We start from the raw sequence: 24,333 nt of genomic DNA, 5'->3' as shown, positions 1-24,333 counted from the left end.
TGATGTGGTGGAACGGGGGAATCTCATGATGAGGTGGAACGGGAGATTCTCATGATGATGTGGTGGAACGGGACATTCTCATGATGATGTGGTGGAACGGGAGATTCTCATGATGATGAGGTGGAACGAGAGATTCTCATGATGATGTGGTGGAACGGGAGATTCTCATGATGATGTGGTGGAACGGGAGATTCTCATGATGAAGAGGTGGAACGGCACATTCTTCTGATGTGGTGGAACGGGAGATTCTCATGACGAGGTGGAATGGGAGATTCTCATGATGTGGTGGAACGGGATATTCTCACGGTGATGTGGTTGAACGGGAGATTCTCACGGTGATGTGGTGGAACGGGAGAATCTCATGATGAGGTGGAACAGGAGATTATCATGATGTGGTGGAACGGGAGATTCTCATCATAATGTGGTGGAACGGGAGATTCTGATGATGTGGTGGAACGGGAGATTCTCATGATGATGTGGTGGAACGGGAGATTCTCATGATGATGAGGTGGAACGGGAGATTCTCATGATGTGGTGGAACAGGACATTCTCATGATGATGAGGTGGAACAGGAGATTATCATGATGTGGTGGAACAGGAGATTCTCATCATAATGTGGTGGAATGGGAGATTCTCATGGTGATGTGGTGGAACGGGAGATTCTTATGATGTGGTGGAACGGGAGATTCAAATCACGATGTGGTGGAATGGGAGATTCTCATGATGATGACGTGGAATGGGAGATTCTCATGATGATGTGGTGGAACGGGAGATTCTCATGATGATGTGGTGGAACGGGAGATTCTTATGATGTGGTGGAACGGGAGATTCTCATCATGATGTGGTGGAACGGGAGATTCTCATCATGATGTGGTGGAACGGGAGATTCTCATGATGTGGTGGAAAAGGAGATTCTCATGATGATGAGGTGGAACAGGAGATTCTCATGATGATGAGGTGGAACGGGACATTCTTCTGATGTGGTGGAATGGGAGATTCTCATGACGGGGTGGAACGGGAGATTCTCATGATGATGAGGTGGAATGGGAGATTCTCATGATGATGTGGTGGAACGGGAGATTCTCATGATGATGAGGTGGAACGGCACATTCTTCTGATGTGGTGGAACGGGAGATTCTCATGACGAGGTGGAATGGGAGATTCTCATGATGTGGTGGAACGGGATATTCTCACGGTGATGTGGTGGAACGGGAGATTCTCACGGTGATGTGGTGGAACGGGAGATTCTTATGATGTGGTGGAACGGGAGATTCTCATCATGATGTGGTGGAACGGGAGATTCTCATGATGTGGTGGAACGAGAGATTCTAATCATGATGTGGTGGAACGGGAGATTCTCATGATGATGAGGTGGAATGGGAGATTCTCATGATGATGTGGTGGAACGAGAGATTCTCATGATGATGTGGTGGAATGGGAGATTCTCATGATGATGAGGTGGAATGGGAGATTCTCATGATGATGTGGTGGAACGGGAGATTCTCATGATGTGGTGGAACGGGAGATTCTCATGATGTGGTGGAACGGGATATTCTCACGGTGATGTGGTGGAACGGAAGATTCTCACGGTGATGTGGTGGAACGGGAGATTCTCATGACGGGGTGGAACGGGAGATTCTCATCATAATGTGGTGGAACCGGAGATTCTCATGGTGATGTGGTGGAACGGGAGATTCCTATGATGTGGTGGAACAGGAGATTCTCATGATGATGAGGTGGAACAGGAGATTATCATGATGTGGTGGAAAGGGAGATTCTCATGATGTGGTGGAACAGGGGATTCTCATGATGATGAGGTGGAACAGGAGATTCTCATGGTGATGTGGTGGAACGGGATATTGTCACGGTGATGTGGTGGAAAGGGAGATTCTCACGGTGATGTGGTGGAACGGGAGATTCTCATGACGGGGTGGAACGGGAGATTCTCATCATAATGTGGTGGAACGGGAGATTCTCATGGTGATGTGGTGGAACGGGATATTGTCACGGTGATGTGGTGGAAAGGGAGATTCTCACGGTGATGTGGTGGAACGGGAGATTCTCATGACGGGGTGGAACGAGAGATTCTCATCATAATGTGGTGGAACGGGAGATTCTCATGGTGATGTGGTGGAACGGGAGATTCTTATGATGTGGTGGAACGGGAGATTCTCATCATGATGTGGTGGAACGGGAGATTCTCATCATGATGTGGTGGAACGGGAGATTCTCATCATAATGTGGTGGAATGGGAGATTCTCATGGTGATGTGGTGGAACGGGAGATTCTTATGATGTGGTGGAACAGGAGATTCTCATGACGGGGTGGAACGGGAGATTATCATGATGATGTGGTGGAACGGGAGATTCTCATGATGATGTGGTGGAACGGGAGATTCTCATGATGATGAGGTGGAACGGGAAATTCTTCTGATGTGGTGGAACGGGAGATTCTCATGACGGGGTGGAACAGGAGATTCTCATCATAATGTGGTGGAACGGGAGATTGTCATGGTGATGTGGTGGAACGGGAGATTCTCATGATGATGTGGTGGAACGGGACATTCTCATGATGATGTGGTGAAACGGGAGATTCTCATGATGATGAGGTGGAACGGGAGATTCTCATGATGATGTGGTGGAACGGGAGATTCTCATGATGTGGTGGAACGGGATATTCTCACGGTGATGTGGTGGAACGGAAGATTCTCACGGTGATGTGGTGGAACGGGAGATTCTCATGACGGGGTGGAACGGGAGATTCTCATCATAATGTGGTGGAACCGGAGATTCTCATGGTGATGTGGTGGAACGAGAGATTCTCATGATGATGTGGTGGAATGGGAGATTCTCATGATGATGAGGTGGAATGGGAGATTCTCATGATGATGTGGTGGAACGGGAGATTCTCATGATGTGGTGGAACGGGAGATTCTCATGATGTGGTGGAACGGGATATTCTCACGGTGATGTGGTGGAACGGAAGATTCTCACGGTGATGTGGTGGAACGGGAGATTCTCATGACGGGGTGGAACGGGAGATTCTCATCATAATGTGGTGGAACCGGAGATTCTCATGGTGATGTGGTGGAACGGGAGATTCCTATGATGTGGTGGAACAGGAGATTCTCATGATGATGAGGTGGAACAGGAGATTATCATGATGTGGTGGAAAGGGAGATTCTCATGATGTGGTGGAACAGGGGATTCTCATGATGATGAGGTGGAACAGGAGATTCTCATGGTGATGTGGTGGAACGGGATATTGTCACGGTGATGTGGTGGAAAGGGAGATTCTCACGGTGATGTGGTGGAACGGGAGATTCTCATGACGGGGTGGAACGGGAGATTCTCATCATAATGTGGTGGAACGGGAGATTCTCATGGTGATGTGGTGGAACGGGATATTGTCACGGTGATGTGGTGGAAAGGGAGATTCTCACGGTGATGTGGTGGAACGGGAGATTCTCATGACGGGGTGGAACGAGAGATTCTCATCATAATGTGGTGGAACGGGAGATTCTCATGGTGATGTGGTGGAACGGGAGATTCTTATGATGTGGTGGAACGGGAGATTCTCATCATGATGTGGTGGAACGGGAGATTCTCATCATGATGTGGTGGAACGGGAGATTCTCATCATAATGTGGTGGAATGGGAGATTCTCATGGTGATGTGGTGGAACGGGAGATTCTTATGATGTGGTGGAACAGGAGATTCTCATGACGGGGTGGAACGGGAGATTATCATGATGATGTGGTGGAACGGGAGATTCTCATGATGATGTGGTGGAACGGGAGATTCTCATGATGATGAGGTGGAACGGGAAATTCTTCTGATGTGGTGGAACGGGAGATTCTCATGACGGGGTGGAACAGGAGATTCTCATCATAATGTGGTGGAACGGGAGATTGTCATGGTGATGTGGTGGAACGGGAGATTCTCATGATGATGTGGTGGAACGGGACATTCTCATGATGATGTGGTGAAACGGGAGATTCTCATGATGATGAGGTGGAACGGGAGATTCTCATGATGATGTGGTGGAACGGGAGATTCTCATGATGTGGTGGAACGGGATATTCTCACGGTGATGTGGTGGAACGGAAGATTCTCACGGTGATGTGGTGGAACGGGAGATTCTCATGACGGGGTGGAACGGGAGATTCTCATCATAATGTGGTGGAACCGGAGATTCTCATGGTGATGTGGTGGAACGGGAGATTCCTATGATGTGGTGGAACAGGAGATTCTCATGATGATGAGGTGGAACAGGAGATTATCATGATGTGGTGGAACGGGAGATTCTCATGATGTGGTGGAACAGGGGATTCTCATGATGATGAGGTGGAACAGGAGATTCTCATGGTGATGTGGTGGAACGGGATATTGTCACGGTGATGTGGTGGAAAGGGAGATTCTCACGGTGATGTGGTGGAACGGGAGATTCTCATGACGGGGTGGAACGGGAGATTCTCATCATAATGTGGTGGAACGGGAGATTCTCATGGTGATGTGGTGGAACGGGATATTGTCACGGTGATGTGGTGGAAAGGGAGATTCTCACGGTGATGTGGTGGAACGGGAGATTCTTATGATGTGGTGGAACGGGAGATTCTCATCATGATGTGGTGGAACGGGAGATTCTCATCATGATGTGGTGGAACGGGAGATTCTCATCATAATGTGGTGGAATGGGAGATTCTCATGGTGATGTGGTGGAACGGGAGATTCTTATGATGTGGTGGAACAGGAGATTCTCATGACGGGGTGGAACGGGAGATTATCATGATGATGTGGTGGAACGGGAGATTCTCATGATGATGTGGTGGAACGGGAGATTCTCATGATGATGAGGTGGAACGGGAAATTCTTCTGATGTGGTGGAACGGGAGATTCTCATGACGGGGTGGAACAGGAGATTCTCATCATAATGTGGTGGAACGGGAGATTGTCATGGTGATGTGGTGGAACGGGAGATTCTCATGATGATGTGGTGGAACGGGACATTCTCATGATGATGTGGTGAAACGTGAGATTCTCATGATGATGAGGTGGAACGGGAGATTCTCATGATGATGTGGTGGAACGGGAGATTCTCATGATGATGAGGTGGAACGGGAGATTATCATGATGTGGTGGAACAGGAGATTCTCATCATAATGTGGTGGAACGGGAGATTCTCATCATAATGTGGTGAAACGGGAGATTCTAATCATGATTTGGTGGAACAGGAGATTATCATGATGTGGTGGAACGGGAGATTCTCATCATAATGTGGTGGAACGGGAGATTCTTATGATGTGGTGGAACGGGACATTCTCATGATGATGTGGTGGAACGGGAGATTCTCATGATGATGAGGTGGAACGGGACATTCTTCTGATGTGGTGGAACAGGAGAATCTCATGAAGTGGTGGAACGGTAGATTCTCATGATGATGTGGTGGAACGGGAGATTCTCATGATGATGTGGTGGAACGGGAGATTCTCATGATGATGAGGTGGAACGGAAGATTCTCATGATAATGTGGTGGAACGGTAGATTCTCATTATGATGTCGTGGAACCGGAGATTCTCATGGTGATGTGGTGGAACAGATGATTCTCATGATGATAAGGTGGAACGGGAGATCCTAATCATGATTTGGAAGAATGGGAGATTCTCATGATGATGAGGTGGAATGGGAGATTCTCATGATGATGTGGTGGAACGGGAGATTCTCATGATGATGAGGTGTAACGGGACATTCTTCTGATGTGGTGGAACGGGAGAATCTCATGATGTGGTGGATCGGGAGATTCGAATCATGATGTGGTGGAACGGGAGATTCTCATGATGATGACGTGGAATGGGAGATTCTCATGATGATGTGGTGGAACGGGAGATTCTCATGATGATGTGGTGGAACGGGAGATTCTTATGATGTGGTGGAACGGGAGATTCTCATCATGATGTGGTGGAACGGGAGATTCTCATGACGGGGTGGAACAGGAGATTCTCATCATAATGTGGTGGAACGGGAGATTGTCATGGTGATGTGGTGGAACGGGAGATTCTCATGATGATTTGGTGGAACGGGAGATTCTCATGATGATGTGGTGGAACGGGACATTCTCATGATGATGTGGTGAAACGGGAGATTCTCATGATGATGAGGTGGAACGGGAGATTCTCATGATGATGTGGTGGAACGGGAGATTCTCATGATGATGAGGTGGAACGGGAGATTATCATGATGTGGTGGAACGGGAGATTCTCATCATAATGTGGTGGAACGGGAGATTCTCATCATAATGTGGTGAAACGGGAGATTCTAATCATGATTTGGTGGAACAGGAGATTATCATGATGTGGTGGAACGGGAGATTCTCATCATAATGTGGTGGAACGGGAGATTCTTATGATGTGGTGGAACGGGACATTCTCATGATGATGTGGTGGAACGGGAGATTCTCATGATGATGAGGTGGAACGGGACATTCTTCTGATGTGGTGGAACAGGAGAATCTCATGAAGTGGTGGAACGGTAGATTCTCATGATGATGTGGTGGAACGGGAGATTCTCATGATGATGTGGTGGAACGGGAGATTCTCATGATGATGAGGTGGAACGGGAGATTCTCATGATAATGTGGTGGAACGGTAGATTCTCATTATGATGTCGTGGAACCGGAGATTCTCATGGTGATGTGGTGGAACAGATGATTCTCATGATGATAAGGTGGAACGGGAGATTCTAATCATGATTTGGAAGAATGGGAGATTCTCATGATGATGAGGTGGAATGGGAGATTCTCATGATGATGTGGTGGAACGGGAGATTCTCATGATGATGAGGTGTAACGGGACATTCTTAAGATGTGGTGGAACGGGAGAATCTCATGATGTGGTGGATCGGGAGATTCGAATCATGATGTGGTGGAACGGGAGATTCTCATGATGATGACGTGGAATGGGAGATTCTCATGATGATGTGGTGGAACGGGAGATTCTCATGATGATGTGGTGGAACGGGAGATTCTTATGATGTGGTGGAACGGGAGATTCTCATCATGATGTGGTGGAACGGGAGATTCTCATCATGATGTGGTGGAACGGGAGATTCTCATGATGTGGTGGAACAGGAGATTCTCATGATGATGAGGTGGAACAGGAGATTCTCATGATGATGAGGTGGAACGGGACATTCTTATGATGTGGTGGAATGGGAGATTCTCATGACGGGGTGGAACGGGAGATTCTCATGATGATGAGGTGGAATGGGAGATTCTCATGATGATGTGGTGGAACGGGAGATTCTCATGATGATGAGGTGGAACGGCACATTCTTCTGATGTGGTGGAATGGGAGATTCTCATGATGATGAGGTGGAACGGCACATTCTTCTGATGTGGTGGAACGGGAGATTCTCATGACGAGGTGGAATGGGAGATTCTCATGATGTGGTGGAACGGGATATTCTCACGGTGATGTGGTGGAACGGGAGATTCTCACGGTGATGTGGTGGAACGGGAGATTCTTATGATGTGGTGGAACGGGAGATTCTCATCATGATGTGGTGGAACGGGAGATTCTCATGATGTGGTCGAACAGGAGATTCTCATGGTGATGTGGTGGAACAGGAGATTCTCATGATGATGAGGTGGAACGGGAGATTCTCATGGTGATTTGGTGGAACAGGAGATTATCATGATGTGGTGGAACGGGAGATTCTCATCATAATGTGGTGGAACGGGAGATTCTTATGATGTGGTGGAACGAGAGATTCTAATCATGATGTGGTGGAACGGGAGATTCTCATGATGATGACGTGGAATGGGAGATTCTCATGATGATGTGGTGGAACGAGAGATTCTCATGATGATGTGGTGGAATGGGAGATTCTCATGATGATGAGGTGGAATGGGAGATTCTCATGATGATGTGGTGGAACGGGAGATTCTCATGATGTGGTGGAACGGGAGATTCTCATGATGTGGTGGAACGGGATATTCTCACGGTGATGTGGTGGAACGGGAGATTCTCATGACGGGGTGGAACGGGAGATTCTCATCATAATGTGGTGGAACCGGAGATTCTCATGGTGATGTGGTGGAACGGGAGATTCTCATGGTGATGTGGTGGAACGGGAGATTCCTATGATGTGGTGGAACAGGAGATTCTCATGATGAATAGGTGGAACAGGAGATTATCATGATGTGGTGGAACGGGAGATTCTCATGATGTGGTGGAACAGGGGATTCTCATGATGATGAGGTGGAACAGGAGATTCTCATGGTGATGTGGTGGAACGGGCTATTGTCACGGTGATGTGGTGGAAAGGGAGATTCTCACGGTAATGTGGTGGAACGGGAGATTCTCATGACGGGGTGGAACGGGAGATTCTCATCATAATGTGGTGGAACGGGAGATTCTCATGGTGATGTGGTGGAACGGGATATTGTCACGGTGATGTGGTGGAAAGGGAGATTCTCACGGTGATGTGGTGGAACGGGAGATTCTCATGACGGGGTGGAACGGGAGATTCTCATGATGTGGTGGAACAGGGGATTCTCATGATGATGAGGTGGAACAGGAGATTCTCATGGTGATGTGGTGGAACGGGATATTGTCACGGTGATGTGGTGGAAAGGGAGATTCTCACGGTGATGTGGTGGAACGGGAGATTCTCATGACGGGGTGGAACGGGAGATTCTCATCATAATGTGGTGGAACGGGAGATTCTCATGGTGATGTGGTGGAACGGGATATTGTCACGGTGATGTGGTGGAACGGGAGATTCTCATGGTGATGTGGTGGAACGGGAGATTCTTATGATGTGGTGGAACGGGAGATTCTCATCATGATGTGGTGGAACGGGAGATTCTCATCATGATGTGGTGGAACGGGAGATTCTCATCATAATGTGGTGGAATGGGAGATTCTCATGGTGATGTGGTGGAACGGGAGATTCTTATGATGTGGTGGAACAGGAGATTCTCATGATGATGAGGTGGAACGGGACATTCTTCTGATGTGGTGGAAAGGGAGATTCTCATGACGGGGTGGAACGGGAGATTCTCATGATGATGTGGTGGAACGGGAGATTCTCATGATGATGAGGTGGAACGGGAAATTCTTCTGATGTGGTGGAACGGGAGATTCTCATGACGGGGTGGAACAGGAGATTCTCATGATGATGAGGTGGAATGGGAGATTCTCATGATGATGTGGTGGAACGGGAGATTCTCATGATGTGGTGGAACGGGAGATTCTCATGATGTGGTGGAACGGGATATTCTCACGGTGATGTGGTGGAACGGGAGATTCTCATGACGGGGTGGAACGGGAGATTCTCATCATAATGTGGTGGAACCGGAGATTCTCATGGTGATGTGGTGGAACGGGATATTGTCACGGTGATGTGGTGGAAAGGGAGATTCTCACGGTGATGTGGTGGAACGGGAGATTCTCATGACGGGGTGGAACGGGAGATTCTCATCATAATGTGGTGGAACGGGAGATTCTCATGGTGATGTGGTGGAACGGGATATTGTCACGGTGATGTGGTGGAAAGGGAGATTCTCACGGTGATGTGGTGGAACGGGAGATTCTCATGACGGGGTGGAACGGGAGATTCTCATCATAATGTGGTGGAACGGGAGATTCTCATGGTGATGTGGTGGAACGGGAGATTCTTATGATGTGGTGGAACGGGAGATTCTCATCATGATGTGGTGGAACGGGAGATTCTCATCATGATGTGGTGGAACGGGAGATTCTCATCATAATGTGGTGGAATGGGAGATTCTCATGGTGATGTGGTGGAACGGGAGATTCTTATGATGTGGTGGAACAGGAGATTCTCATGATGATGAGGTGGAACGGGACATTCTTCTGATGTGGTGGAATGGGAGATTCTCATGACGGGGTGGAACGGGAGATTCTCATGATGATGTGGTGGAACGGGAGATTCTCATGATGATGTGGTGTAACGGGAGATTCTCATGATGATGAGGTGGAACGGGAAATTCTTCTGATGTGGTGGAACGGGAGATTCTCATGACGGGGTGGAACAGGAGATTCTCATCATAATGTGGTGGAACGGGAGATTGTCATGGTGATGTGGTGGAACGGGAGATTGTCATGGTGATGTGGTGGAACGGGAGATTCTCATGATGATTTGGTGGAACGGGAGATTCTCATGATGATGAGGTGGAACGGGAGATTCTCATGATGATGTGGTGGAACGGGAGATTCTCATGATGATGAGGTGGAACGGGAGATTATCATGATGTGATGGAACGGGAGATTCTCATCATAATGTGGTGGAACGGGAGATTCTCATCATAATGTGGTGAAACGGGAGATTCTAATCATGATGTGGTGGAACGGGAGATTCTCATGACGAGGTGGAATGGGAGATTCTCATGATGTGGTGGAACGGGATATTCTCACGGTGATGTGGTGGAACGGGAGATTCTCACGGTGATGTGGTGGAACGGGATATTGTCACGGTGATGTGGTGGAAAGGGAGATTCTCACGGTGATGTGGTGGAACGGGAGATTCTCATGACGGGGTGGAACGGGAGATTCTCATCATAATGTGGTGGAACGGGAGATTCTCATGGTGATGTGGTGGAACGGGAGATTCTTATGATGTGGTGGAACGGGAGATTCTCATCATGATGTGGTGGAACGGGAGATTCTCATCATGATGTGGTGGAACGGGAGATTCTCATCATAATGTGGTGGAATGGGAGATTCTCATGGTGATGTGGTGGAACGGGAGATTCTTATGATGTGGTGGAACAGGAGATTCTCATGATGATGAGGTGGAACGGGACATTCTTCTGATGTGGTGGAATGGGAGATTCTCATGACGGGGTGGAACGGGAGATTCTCATGATGATGTGGTGGAACGGGAGATTCTCATGATGATGTGGTGTAACGGGAGATTCTCATGATGATGAGGTGGAACGGGAAATTCTTCTGATGTGGTGGAACGGGAGATTCTCATGACGGGATGGAACAGGAGATTCTCATCATAATGTGGTGGAACGGGAGATTGTCATGGTGATGTGGTGGAACGGGAGATTGTCATGGTGATGTGGTGGAACGGGAGATTCTCATGATGATTTGGTGGAACGGGAGATTCTCATGATGATGAGGTGGAACGGGAGATTCTCATGATGATGTGGTGGAACGGGAGATTCTCATGATGATGAGGTGGAACGGGAGATTATCATGATGTGATGGAACGGGAGATTCTCATCATAATGTGGTGGAACGGGAGATTCTCATCATAATGTGGTGAAACGGGAGATTCTAATCATGATGTGGTGGAACGGGAGATTCTCATGACGAGGTGGAATGGGAGATTCTCATGATGTGGTGGAACGGGATATTCTCACGGTGATGTGGTGGAACGGGAGATTCTCACGGTGATGTGGTGGAACGGGAGATTCTTATGATGTGGTGGAACGGGAGATTCTTATCATGATGTGGTGGAACGGGAGATTCTCATGATGTGGTCGAACAGGAGATTCTCATGGTGATGTGGTGGAACAGGAGATTCTCATGATGATGAGGTGGAACGGGAGATTCTCATGGTGATTTGGTGGAACAGGAGATTATCATGATGTGGTGGAACGGGAGATTCTCATCATAATGTGGTGGAACGGGAGATTCTTATGATGTGGTGGAACGAGAGATTCTAATCATGATGTGGTGGAACGGGAGATTCTCATGATGATGACGTGGAATGGGAGATTCTCATGATGATGTGGTGGAACGAGAGATTCTCATGATGATGTGGTGGAATGGGAGATTCTCATGATGATGAGGTGGAATGGGAGATTCTCATGATGATGTGGTGGAACGGGAGATTCTCATGATGTGGTGGAACGGGAGATTCTCATGATGTGGTGGAACGGGATATTCTCACGGTGATGTGGTGGAACGGGAGATTCTCATGACGGGGTGGAACGGGAGATTCTCATCATAATGTGGTGGAACCGGAGATTCTCATGGTGATGTGGTGGAACGAGAGATTCTCATGATGATGTGGTGGAATGGGAGATTCTCATGATGATGAGGTGGAATGGGAGATTCTCATGATGATGTGGTGGAACGGGAGATTCTCATGATGTGGTGGAACGGGAGATTCTCATGATGTGGTGGAACGGGATATTCTCACGGTGATGTGGTGGAACGGGAGATTCTCATGACGGGGTGGAACGGGAGATTCTCATCATAATGTGGTGGAACCGGAGATTCTCATGGTGATGTGGTGGAACGGGAGATTCTTATGATGCGGTGGAACAGGAGATTCTCATGATGAATAGGTGGAACAGGAGATTATCATGATGTGGTGGAACGGGAGATTCTCATGATGTGGTGGAACAGGAGATTCTCATGGTGATGTGGTGGAACGGGATATTGTCACGGTGATGTGGTGGAAAGGGAGATTCTCACGGTGATGTGGTGGAACGGGAGATTCTCATGACGGGGTGGAACGGGAGATTCTCATCATAATGTGGTGGAACGGGAGATTCTCATGGTGATGTGGTGGAACGGGAGATTCTTATGATGTTGTGGAACGGGAGATTCTCATCATGATGTGGTGGAACGGGAGATTCTCATCATGATGTGGTGGAACGGGAGATTCTCATCATAATGTGGTGGAATGGGAGATTCTCATGGTGATGTGGTGGAACGGGAGATTCTTATGATGTGGTGGAACAGGAGATTCTCATGATGATGAGGTGGAACGGGACATTCTTCTGATGTGGTGGAATGGGAGATTCTCATGACGGGGTGGAACGGGAGATTCTCATGATGATGTGGTGGAACGGGAGATTCTCATGATGATGTGGTGGAACGGGAGATTCTCATGATGATGAGGTGGAACGGGAAATTCTTCTGATGTGGTGGAACGGGAGATTCTCATGACGGGGTGGAACAGGAGATTCTCATCATAATGTGGTGGAACGGGAGATTGTCATGGTGATGTGGTGGAACGGGAGATTCTCATGATGATTTGGTGGAACGGGAGATTCTCATGATGATGTGGTGGAACGGGACATTCTCATGATGATGTGGTGAAACGGGAGATTCTCATGATGATGAGGTGGAACGGGAGATTCTCATGATGATGTGGTGGAACCGGAGATTCTCATGATGATTAGGTGGAACGGGAGATTATCATGATGTGGTGGAACGGGAGATTCTCATCATAATGTGGTGGAACGGGAGATTCTCATCATAATGTGGTGAAACGGGAGATTCTAATCATGATGTGGTGGAACAGGAGATTCTCATGATGATGAGGTGGAATGGGAGATTCTCATGATGATGAGGTGGAACGGGACATTCTTCTGATGTGGTGGAACGGGAGAATCTCATGATGAGGTGGAACGGGAGATTCTCATGATGATGTGGTGGAACGGGACATTCTCATGATGATGTGGTGGAACGGGAGATTCTCATGATGATGAGGTGGAACGGGACATTCTTCTGATGTGGTGGAACAGGAGAATCTCATGAAGTGGTGGAACGGTAGATTCTCATGATGATGTGGTGGAACGGGAGATTCTCATGATGATGTGGTGGAACGGGAGATTCTCATGATGATGAGGTGGAACGGGAGATTCTCATGATAATGTGGTGGAACGGTAGATTCTCATTATGATGTCGTGGAACCGGAGATTCTCATGGTGATGTGGTGGAACAGGTGATTCTCATGATGATAAGGTGGAACGGGAGATTCTAATCATGATTTGGAAGAATGGGAGATTCTCATGATGATGAGGTGGAATGGGAGATTCTCATGATGATGTGGTGGAACGGGAGATTCTCATGATGATGAGGTGGAACGGGACATTCTTCTGATGTGGTGGAACGGGAGAATCTCATGATGTGGTGGATCGGGAGATTCGAATCATGATGTGGTGGAACGGGAGATTCTCATGATCATGAGGTGGAACGGGAGATTCTCATGATGATTTGGTGGAACGGGAGATTCTCATGATGATGTGGTGGAACGGGAGATTCTCATGATGATGAGGTTTAACGGGAGATTCTCATGATGATGTGGTGGAACGGGAGATTCTCATTATTATGTCGTCGAACCGGAGATTCTCATGGTGATGTGGTGGAACAGGTGATTCTCATGATGATAAGGTGGAACTGGAGATTCTCGTCATGATGTTGTGGAACGGGAGATTCTCATGATGTAGTGGAACAGGAGATTCTCATGATGATGTGGTGGAACGGGAGATTCTCATGATGATGAGGTGGAATGGGAGATTCTTTATGATGATGTGGTGGAACGGGAGATTCTCATTATGATGTCGTGGAACGGGAGATCCTCATGGTGATGTGGTGGAACAGGTGATTCTCATGATGATAAGGTGGAACGGGAGATTCTCATCATGATGTGGTGGAATGGGAGATTCTCATGATGATGTGGTGGAACGGGAGATTCTCATGATGATGAGGTGGAACGGGACATTCTTCTGATGTGGTGGAACGGGAGAATCTCATGATGTGGTGGATCGGGAGATTCGAATCATGATGTGGTGGAACGGGATATTCTCACGGTGATGTGGTGGAACGGGAGATTCTCATGACGGGGTGGAACGGGAGATTCTCATCATAATGTGGTGGAACCGGAGATTCTCATGGTGATGTGGTGGAACGGGAGATTCTTATGATGCGGTGGAACAGGAGATTCTCATGATGAATAGGTGGAACAGGAGATTATCATGATGTGGTGGAACGGGAGATTCTCATGATGTGGTGGAACAGGGGATTCTCATGATGATGAGGTGGAACAGGAGATTCTCATGGTGATGTGGTGGAACGGGATATTGTCACGGTGATGTGGTGGAAAGGGAGATTCTCACGGTGATGTGGTGGAACGGGAGATTCTCATGACGGGGTGGAACGGGAGATTCTCATCATAATGTGGTGGAACGGGAGATTCTCATGGTGATGTGGTGGAACGGGAGATTCTTATGATGTTGTGGAACGGGAGATTCTCATCATGATGTGGTGGAACGGGAGATTCTCATCATGATGTGGTGGAACGGGAGATTCTCATCATAATGTGGTGGAATGGGAGATTCTCATGGTGATGTGGTGGAACGGGAGATTCTTATGATGTGGTGGAACAGGAGATTCTCATGATGATGAGGTGGAACGGGACATTCTTCTGATGTGGTGGAATGGGAGATTCTCATGACGGGGTGGAACGGGAGATTCTCATGATGATGTGGTGGAACGGGAGATTCTCATGATGATGTGGTGGAACGGGAGATTCTCATGATGATGAGGTGGAACGGGAAATTCTTCTGATGTGGTGGAACGGGAGATTCTCATGACGGGGTGGAACAGGAGATTCTCATCATAATGTGGTGGAACGGGAGATTGTCATGGTGATGTGGTGGAACGGGAGATTCTCATGATGATTTGGTGGAACGGGAGATTCTCATGATGATGTGGTGGAACGGGACATTCTCATGATGATGTGGTGAAACGGGAGATTCTCATGATGATGAGGTGGAACGGGAGATTCTCATGATGATGTGGTGGAACCGGAGATTCTCATGATGATTAGGTGGAACGGGAGATTATCATGATGTGGTGGAACGGGAGATTCTCATCATAATGTGGTGGAACGGGAGATTCTCATCATAATGTGGTGAAACGGGAGATTCTAATCATGATGTGGTGGAACAGGAGATTCTCATGATGATGAGGTGGAATGGGAGATTCTCATGATGATGAGGTGGAACGGGACATTCTTCTGATGTGGTGGAACGGGAGAATCTCATGATGAGGTGGAACGGGAGATTCTCATGATGATGTGGTGGAACGGGACATTCTCATGATGATGTGGTGGAACGGGAGATTCTCATGATGATGAGGTGGAACGGGACATTCTTCTGATGTGGTGGAACAGGAGAATCTCATGAAGTGGTGGAACGGTAGATTCTCATGATGATGTGGTGGAACGGGAGATTCTCATGATGATGTGGTGGAACGGGAGATTCTCATGATGATGAGGTGGAACGGGAGATTCTCATGATAATGTGGTGGAACGGTAGATTCTCATTATGATGTCGTGGAACCGGAGATTCTCATGGTGATGTGGTGGAACAGGTGATTCTCATGATGATAAGGTGGAACGGGAGATTCTAATCATGATTTGGAAGAATGGGAGATTCTCATGATGATGAGGTGGAATGGGAGATTCTCATGATGATGTGGTGGAACGGGAGATTCTCATGATGATGAGGTGGAACGGGACATTCTTCTGATGTGGTGGAACGGGAGAATCTCATGATGTGGTGGATCGGGAGATTCGAATCATGATGTGGTGGAACGGGAGATTCTCATGATCATGAGGTGGAACGGGAGATTCTCATGATGATTTGGTGGAACGGGAGATTCTCATGATGATGTGGTGGAACGGGAGATTCTCATGATGATGAGGTTTAACGGGAGATTCTCATGATGATGTGGTGGAACGGGAGATTCTCATTATTATGTCGTCGAACCGGAGATTCTCATGGTGATGTGGTGGAACAGGTGATTCTCATGATGATAAGGTGGAACTGGAGATTCTCGTCATGATGTTGTGGAACGGGAGATTCTCATGATGTAGTGGAACAGGAGATTCTCATGATGATGTGGTGGAACGGGAGATTCTCATGATGATGAGGTGGAATGGGAGATTCTTTATGATGATGTGGTGGAACGGGAGATTCTCATTATGATGTCGTGGAACGGGAGATCCTCATGGTGATGTGGTGGAACAGGTGATTCTCATGATGATAAGGTGGAACGGGAGATTCTCATCATGATGTGGTGGAATGGGAGATTCTCATGATGATGTGGTGGAACGGGAGATTCTCATGATGATGAGGTGGAACGGGACATTCTTCTGATGTGGTGGAACGGGAGAATCTCATGATGTGGTGGATCGGGAGATTCGAATCATGATGTGGTGGAACGGGAGATTCTCATGATCATGAGGTGGAACGGGAGATTCTCATGATGATTTGGTGGAACGGGATATTCTCATGATGATGTGGTGGAACGGGAGATTCTCATGATGATGAGGTGGAATGGGAGATTCTCATGATGATGTGGTGGAACGGTAGATTCTCATTATGATGTCGTGGAACCGGAGATTCTCATTATGATGTCGTGGAACCGGAGATTCTCATGGTGATGTGGTGGAACAGGTGATTCTCATGATGATAAGGTGGAACGGGAGATCCTCGTCATGATGTTGTGGAACGGGAGATTCTCATGATGTAGTGGAACAGGAGATTCTCATGATGATGTGGTGGAACGGGAGATTCTCATGATGATGTGGTGGAACGGGAGATTCTCATGATGATGTGGTGGAACGGGAGAGTCTCATTATGATGTCGTGGAACGGGAGATCCTCATGGTGATGTGGTGGAACAGGTGATTCTCATGATGATAAGGTGGAACGGGAGATTCTCATCATGATGTGGTGGAACGGTAGATTCTCATCATAATGTGGTGGAATGGGAGATTCTCATGGTGATGTGGTGGAACGGGAGATTATCATGGTACATACCACATACATCCCATTTAAAGCTAAACTCTTAGTATTTTGTAACATAAATAAATGAAAAGGTTTATTTGTATCTATCTGAAATGGAACTGGTGCAAAGCAGGATCTAAACATTTTGTTCTGTAACACGTTCATTATTTATTCATTAACCAATTTATTTATTTGCTATGTTATTTACTAACTTATCAGCTGATGTATTGCCGCCTTTAGTGACTAACTGACCTCCTTACTGAACCAGCCAATCTTTTGGACACTTATTTGCATCCTGGTGACAAAGTTTCATAACAGCTACTGCACATAAACATTAGTAATGATCTCAAAATCTGAGGCAGTATTTGGAACAATTTTAAAGCTTCTCAACTAATCCTGCTCCAGGTTTGTACTTTTTTCTTCATAATTGAAAGCCATACATGCATCATCCTGCTTTGCATAGAATATTTCTCTCTGGAGATTATTACCTGCATCAGCGTCTCTGCAAACAACAGACAGGCCTTCATTCTCTACTATCAGTGTTTTGCAGCTTCCTGCAGTTCTGCCTTGCCAGCTGAAGGCTGACGGTTCTTGAATGTCAAGTGTGTTGCTGACATCTGTCACGGTACCATGCATGTGGTTCCATACGCTGTGTAAAGTCCTGATGGATTTAACTCTTGCAGAATTCAGCTACTGTACTGTAAACTCTGTATCCAACAGAGATCTGCACGATTTCAGCGTCTGATGAAATATGCAGAGACTTATGTAAAGCATGCAACCCTGTGTTTGTATATGTACATACCAGCTCATCGTAATTGGAGGCGCTGAAGTCGGGGTGTCCGTAGGGAACCAGGAGCAGCTGGCTGTAGGAGTGGATGGTGAGGAAACACAGGAAGTCGTCCTTTCTGCTTCCTACGAAGTAAGTTACAGCTTGGGCCTCGGGCTCGGATATGGGTCTCGTCCCGCAGTAGATTTCTGAGCTGCAGTTTGTTGAGGCTCCGACAGCTGCAAATGTTGGAAGAAACCTCAAAACAACTAAACATGGAAGCACTTTCTCACCACTTACACCTTTCAACATGGAAAAATCTTTTTTTTGTTTTGTTCCCTTTTATTACTTTTATTTCTTAATTATGCTGCACATGTGGGCAAAAAGGCCAGAGAAATTACACATGTATATGTAGAAGCCCATTCTCACCATTTGTCAATGCTTTTATTTATATATAAATAGATGAAAGATGTATGGCAGCCTATTTGCACCACTTGTAAATCAGAAATATTGACTAAGTATCTTATTATTATGTTGAAAATATTATTTTTATTATCAGGTTCAAAATTCTTAAAATATAAAAACTAAGAAAAACCACTAAATAAGACTTTTTAATCTCTTGCTCCAAATATGAACAATTAAATGTACTTCTGGAAGTAAAAAGTAAAAATAAGGATGATTATCATAATGATGAGAATTAAAGTAATAATCACTCTGGGAAAATCACTATTATAAAAGAGTGCTTTGCACTGTGGCCTCAGCCAGAAGGTTGCTGGTTCGGTCCTCGGCATGTTCTCCCCGTGTATGCGTGGGTTCTCTCCGGATACTCCGGCTTCCTCCCACCGTACAAAGACATGCATGTTAGGTTAATTGTTTACTCTAAATTGCCCATAGGAGTGAATGTGAGCGTAAGTGGTTGTTTGTCTCTGTGTGGCCCTGCGATGGATTGGTGAGCTGTCCAGGATGTACCCTGCCTTTCGCCCAAAGACTGCCGGGATAGGCTCCAGCTTCCCTGCAACCCTTAATTGGACTAAGCAGTTTGGATAATGAAGGAAACTGATCTGGAGATAAAGATTAAAAAAAAACAAAAAACTCACAAATGTTTTTTTTATTGTGTAATTGTGCTGCAAATGTAGGCATTTGCGGCACAGTTACACAAATCCCCCAGAGGAAATAGGCATGTGATTTCATGTAATTTTCATGGCTCATTCCAGCCACTCAAGAATAAAAAATATCTCATATGAGATTTAATTTACAATATAGGCAGCTAGAGTTCTAACGATTAGATAAAAAATTAATGTAATTAGATTCAAAGTAATTATGAGATCAAATTGTTCAATTTTTATTAATCTTTTATTTATAAATTTCCTCTTATAATTATGTTGGAAATTTGGGCAAAACCCCAGAAGATTTTTATCTTTATAATAACCTTTTATCTCATCGTGACTTTTTGGTCTCATAATAATGCCTTTAAATGTTATAATTATTACTATAAATCTCATAATCACAACATACTTTGTAAGTATTGAATCTTAAGTGACAGGAAGGGGCTTCCATATGTAACAATGAGCAAATTCAGCTCAAACTTTGACAAACAGAAGAGAAAAGCAGCAATAACACTTACTGCCCCAGTTGGCTTCAAAGTTGCGGTTGAGGTCGGTGCCATAACAGTCGCCTGAAGGTCCCGGCGACCTGTTTTTCCTTCACAGTCGAGTCTGAACAGTTCAGAACGCTGAGTCAGTCAATAAGAGACTCATTCAGGAATGTATTAAACGGCCACTTGACATTTCTGTAAATATGAAATCTGTCCTTCTGCTGCTGCTGCATTCTTTCCCCACTCATCACAAACAAAATGATTTCATCTTGTAAGCATGTGAAGCAGTAGAAATAATTTCCCAAAATGATTAAACTGCAGATAATTTCTCCTAAACAATCAGCAATCCTTTCATATCCTGCACTTTCAGAGCCTAAAGACGAGTACTGACTGTGCTGTCCTTCCAGGAGTAGATGTAGCCATCGATGTTGAGCACCGGCGTGACGTAGAAATCCATGTTCTTCATCATCGTTTCCATTTTTCGATCTGTTTTGTATGTTTGCAGAATCTGGTTAAAAAGGACAAGAAAAATCTTGTTTGAAGATTAACAGAAGACATGCCGGACACAGACGTTTAACAATTAAAAACACAAGTAAAAATCTTATTTTATTTTGTTTTTTTTTGTCAGGCGTGTCAAATATATGACCTTGGGGCCAAAACTGGTTAGCAAGAGAGTCCAGTCTGGCCCGGGGGAGGGATTTGGGAAACGTGAAAATTGAGACTATTAAAGACACGCTTCCCTGCTTAGGCTGCTGCCCCCGCGACCCGACCCCAGATAAGCGGCTGAAAATGAAGATGATGAAGATGAAGAAGTTATGCTTGCAGAGATTCCGACTTTTTCAGACTTCCAAAATACTTTGAGGTTTCAAACTTTATTTCAAGTTTTCAATTTTCAGACAGACTTTCTAAGGATTCTAACATTATAGAAAGAGCATGGTTTGACCTCAAATTCAAACCTACAATTTAAAACATCTTATACTGAGTAGATGTTACTTATAATTTAAAAGATGTTTTGAGAACTTTGGCTCCTACAAGCTATTTTATAAAATTAAACCAGAATTTTTTCATTGATGAAAATGAATCTGCTGTTTGTTTGATGTGTCAATCATAATTATGGAATATCTTAAGTTTAAAGTGGAACTATTATGTGCATTTCAGGCTAATTTATTTTTATTTCTGAGCCCAGAAGGGCTGGGATTGATCGAGTTATTGTCACAAATCACTTTATTTACTTCAGAGCGACCCTCTCCGTAGGCTGTCAGATCAGCCTGTGGGCAAAACGAGTGGATTGAGACTCTTCCACATTAAGCCCCGCCTCCCGCCACTGCACTACATCGGGAGCCCGCACCGCAACTGCTTTTGCCGTCAATGTAACATCTCATAAACAGAAGGATTAGGCTCATATGAACTCAATAAAAAAAACCAAAATACAATGTCAACACATAGCATACAGCCCTACATGTTGGAACCTGAATCAGACCCTGAAAACGAAGTGGAAAACAGCAACCCACAGCAACGAATGCAGCAGGATGTCTCTCTTTGGTAAACTCACCAGCCACCGTTGGAAATAACTTCATCTGATGTTTTCCACCCGCCTGATGTATTTGTACATGCCCTTGTTAACCAGTAGAAGGTAACCAATCACCGAACCTTATCCCCCGGGACGTCACAAGGATTTCCAAGTAGCAAAAACTCTCTAAAACGACGCGTTTTTCATTGCCATGGAAACCGAATGGAGAGCATGCTGGAACTCAAACTCAAACATGCGCTTAGGTAATAAAAAACAGTGCCGTTCACATATCTGATGAGGATTCAACACTGTTAACACTGTAGAAAGCTCAGAAAACTCCAAATACCATAATAGCACCCCTTTAAACAATGTTGTATTGAGTTTGTTAATCCACTCTTTTCACAAAATGAAGTCCTTCTCATGCAATTTCTGTTAAACATGGTTTCAGACTAGGATATTAATAATCACTTTGTAAAAAATTAAGCAGATATCAAAGAAAGTGTTTTCAAACCCTAATGATTTCTATTTTAGGAAAAGTGTGAAAATGTGTGGAAAAAAGATTTTTTCAACAAATTAATTTTAATGTTACCTGCCAACAACTCAATCTCTAATAATAAGGGTTCTGCTGCCATCATGTGTGACATTGAAAGCATGTTTCATCAGTTTCATGTCAAAGGAGAGGACCAAGATTATTAAGATTCCTCTGGTGGGAGAATGGAAACTTAGAAACTGCACCACTGACCTATCGGATGGAAGTTCACTTGTTTGGAGCAGCCTCATCTCCTGGCTGTGCCAATTTTGGCCTAAAATATTTGGCAGCACAAGGAAAGGATCAGTTCAGTGAAAACACTGTGCATTTCATTCAGAGGAATTTCTATGTAGATGATGGTTTAGCAAGTGTTAATATGGAAGCAGAAGCCATCCAACTTGTCAAAGAATCAAGAGAACTTTGTCTCACTGGTAAGTTAAGACTTCACAAGTTTGTTTCAAACAGTGAAAAGGTGTTGGCAACCATCCCAGTAGCAGAATGTGCGACTGCCGAAGATTGAGACATGTCTTTGAGTTTACCACATATAGAGAGGGCTCTTGGAGTAGAGTGGTGCATCACATCAGACTCATTCAAGTTCAGAGTTCGGGTGAAACCCAGTTTCTTCTCTAGAAGAAGTGTGCTCTCTACTGTAGCATCTATATATGATCCCCTCGGGTTTATTGCACCATTTGTGCTTTTGGGAAAGCAAGTACTCCAACAAATGTGCAAAGAGAAGATTGGCTGGGATGAAGAACTTCCAGAAAACTTAAAGCCACAATGGGAATCCTGGATTAGGGACTTGCCTAAATTAGCAGAAATGCAAATCAAAAGATGCTTCCTACCTACGAAGTTTGGCAATGTCAGAAAATATGAGCTTCACCATTTTGCTGATGCAAGTATCTCTGGATATGGTGAATGTTCTTACCTGTGAGCTATCAATGAATCAGGTGAAGTCCATTGTTCTCTGGTAATGGGGAAATCAAGAGTATCCCCAATCAATGTCATAACCGTACCAAGACTTGAACTCACTGCAGCTGTTATTGCAACTCAAACCAGCAAAATGCTTTGAAAAGAGCTGGAAATCCAAGATCTGAACGAGTTTTTTTGGACGGATTCAAAAGTTGTTCTTGGTTATATAAATAATGATGCCAGAAGATTCCAGGTCTTTGTTGCCAATCGCATACAGAGAATTCAATCCATAACGAATCCTGAACAGTGGGCTTATGCTGCCTCTGAGAACAATCCAGCAGACCATGCTTCTCGAGGTATGACTGCTGAACAGCTTAAGACCTCAAACTGGTTCACAGGACCAACATTTCTTTGGCAAAAACAACTACCTGACAGAGAATGTAAGGTGAGAGACATCATGGAAAATGATCCTGAGCTTAGGAAGGCTTTTGTATTTAACACAAAGACAGAAGAGAGCAGATCATTTTTGGACCTCCTACAAAATTTCTCTGATTGGTCAAGGCTGATAAGAGCAGTATCTAGACTGAGACGGAAGGTGAAAGAATGCAAGACTGGTAATCCAAAGACCAGTGAAAGTACTACCCTTGAAGAAAGGAAGGAAACAGAGCTAGTTATTATCAAGCAAGTTCAAGAAGAAGCATTCTCAAGTGAGATAAAAAGCTTAAGTTAAAGAAAGAACTTGTCAAGAGTGCACACAGTAAGATCTACAAGTTAAATCCATTCTTGGATAAAGACAGCGTCTTAAGGGTTGGAGGATGTTTAAGTCAAGCTGCATTGCATCCACATGTGAAGCATCCAGCAATACTACCAAAGAGTCACATATCATGTTTGCTCATTAAACATTTTCATGAAAGAATACATCACCAAGGACGAGGAATGACGATCAACGAACTGCGAGCCAATGGATGGTGGATCCTGGGATGCAGCAGTGCAGTGTCGTCACATATTTCAAATGTGTTAAATGTAGGAAGGACAGAAGATGTACAGAAGAACAGAGAATGAGTAACTTGCCTCAAGAAAGAATGCAAACAACCCCACCTTTTACTTACACTGGCATGGACTGCTTTGGTCCCTTCCATGTTAAGGAAGGAAGGAAAGACATGAAAAGATATGGTCTCCTATTTACTTGCCTTTGTTCGAGAGCCATACACATTGAGGTTATAGATAACATGTCAACTGATGCATTTATCAATGCTCTGAGAGCATTTCTTGCTATAAGAGGACATGTTCGTCAACTAAGATGTAACCAAGGTACCAACTTTGTTGGTGCAAGAAGAGAGTTTATGGAACTCATGAACGGAATGAATCAAGAAAAGGTGAAGGGAATGGGATGCGAGTTTCTTATGAACCCTCCAGCAGCAAGTCATATGGGTGGCGTCTGGGAGAGGCAAATAAGAA

At 45.4% G+C, this 24,333-nt stretch overlaps 1 pseudogene across 1 annotated transcript in view; it reads right to left on the bottom strand.

The window, feature by feature from the left end:
• The window catches only part of LOC306774150 (carboxypeptidase O-like), a 44,057-nt pseudogene extending 20,043 nt beyond the window's left edge, over positions 1-24,014 (bottom strand). Inside the window, exons 1-4 of the transcript in view lie at positions 23,985-24,014; positions 20,319-20,435; positions 19,958-20,048; positions 18,370-18,572 (exon numbers count right to left, since the gene is read on the bottom strand). The product of the transcript in view is annotated as a carboxypeptidase O-like (transcript). The remainder of the gene's footprint in view (positions 1-18,369; positions 18,573-19,957; positions 20,049-20,318; positions 20,436-23,984) is intronic.
• Positions 24,015-24,333: the final 319 nt, after the last annotated feature.

This window comes from Telmatherina bonti (genome assembly GCF_933228915.1).
Source record: "Telmatherina bonti genome assembly, chromosome: 24".
Classification (NCBI taxonomy): Eukaryota; Metazoa; Chordata; class Actinopteri; order Atheriniformes; family Telmatherinidae; genus Telmatherina; species Telmatherina bonti.
Note: the sequence above shows the minus strand (reverse complement) of the source record. Positions and strands in the feature narration are given on the sequence as shown.